This window comes from Limulus polyphemus, unplaced genomic scaffold (genome assembly GCF_000517525.1).
Source record: "Limulus polyphemus unplaced genomic scaffold, Limulus_polyphemus-2.1.2 Scaffold2, whole genome shotgun sequence".
In the NCBI taxonomy this organism is placed as follows: domain Eukaryota; kingdom Metazoa; phylum Arthropoda; class Merostomata; order Xiphosura; family Limulidae; genus Limulus; species Limulus polyphemus.
The window spans coordinates 2,978,015-2,979,615 of record NW_013665612.1 but is presented as its reverse complement, the minus strand read 5'-3'; positions in this window follow the sequence as shown (position 1 = coordinate 2,979,615).

The window sequence follows — 1,601 nt, the reverse complement described above, 5'->3', positions numbered from 1 at the left end:
GAAAAATAACACAGCCTATGTAGATGTATGACCATTAGTGTATCTTGTCTAGTTCTACCGGTCTCAATCGACCATAGTGATTGAGGGTGACTTGAAAGGGGGGGGGGAGGAGCTTATAAATGAAATAAACCAAAGGTGACAACTTTTTTAAAAGTAGAGGGGTAATTCAAGAAAAGTTAGCATGGAATTTGAGGAAAGTCAGATATAAAGGATACAGTTTTAAATTTCAGTAGTATGATAAATGCATCTTCTAGCATTGGAGTATGTAAGGTCTGGATAAAGAAACTTATTTAAATTCGATAGTTACTTTGCTAATTATGGAATATACCCAGTCATCGGTGGTAAACGATTTATCCAGCGTAATATTTGGTGGAGTTGAATAACATGATAAGTGTGAAAAATTAAATTCTTAAGTTTGTGTTTGAGTAAAAACATCTATGATGAAAAAAGTTTCATCATATTCTGTATTGACCACGCTAATTGTGCGAATTATACTAGATAAGTGTATGAAATTTATTTTATATAGAAAGATTTTTTACGCACCATTCCCAAGAGTGACCAGTTTTCGGTGGCATCACAGTACCTATACCATGCCAAATAATGTCAAAACGTAGTTCTCATACACGCCATTCTATGGTGATTTTATATCGGCTATGGTTGTCGTACGACTAACTGATTTGTATATTCCAAATCGTTTTAACGTAACATACTCAATCTTGTAATTTTTATTTATAGAAAAGATGATATTTTATCTGATTCATTACGTATAATATATTATATATATATATAATATTTGAAAATATATGATCAAAACTACTCCACAGTTTACTCACCTAAATGGTTGCGACTATGTCTAATTATAGACGTAGGAAGCGATCAAATATTAGAAGGGTTGCATTCACAAGTGTATGGGTGTGTGGCCAGGGTCGGACTAAAGACTTGGGGGAGGGGTAAATTTTAAACTTGTGAAAGAGTCCTCAAAACTGAACTTCATAAATAAGTCAAATACAGTTTAATACTATTTATTAACTAACGTTTGAGCAATACATAGACACAAGCGATGGATAGATAATATACCAAATACTAATTATAATTTTTGTAACAGATATAAAGTAATGACAACATATTCTTTTAGTTAAATGGCCGTTCAAATATTTATAAAATAACTAGCTTTAAAAATATGTTAATGTAAAATTACAAAATAACATGTTTGTGTGAAACGACTAGAATTAGTAATGTCATAATGACACAGTTGCGAACATTTATTTTTCAATGAGACATTCAGCTTTTGATTTGATTTTTCTTATTCGGGGACCTCTGGGAAATTGCACCCATTTATTCCCCCCTTTCTTAATTCGGCCCTGTGTGTGGTAGTGGGTTGTTTGGGGGTGGTATTAATTTACTCAAATACAGATTTGCATAGAAAGTCCAAATCTTATTTGGGTTATTAAACCATATTTTGAACATTTTATGGTTCAGATGCATCCGTTAACAGTCAACTCTAGTCATCTGAAGGGTTGAGATAGATATATATCAAAAGTTCAGTTTTGGAACATGTTTAAGTTTGTTTGTTTTGAATTTCGCGCAAAGCTACACGAGGG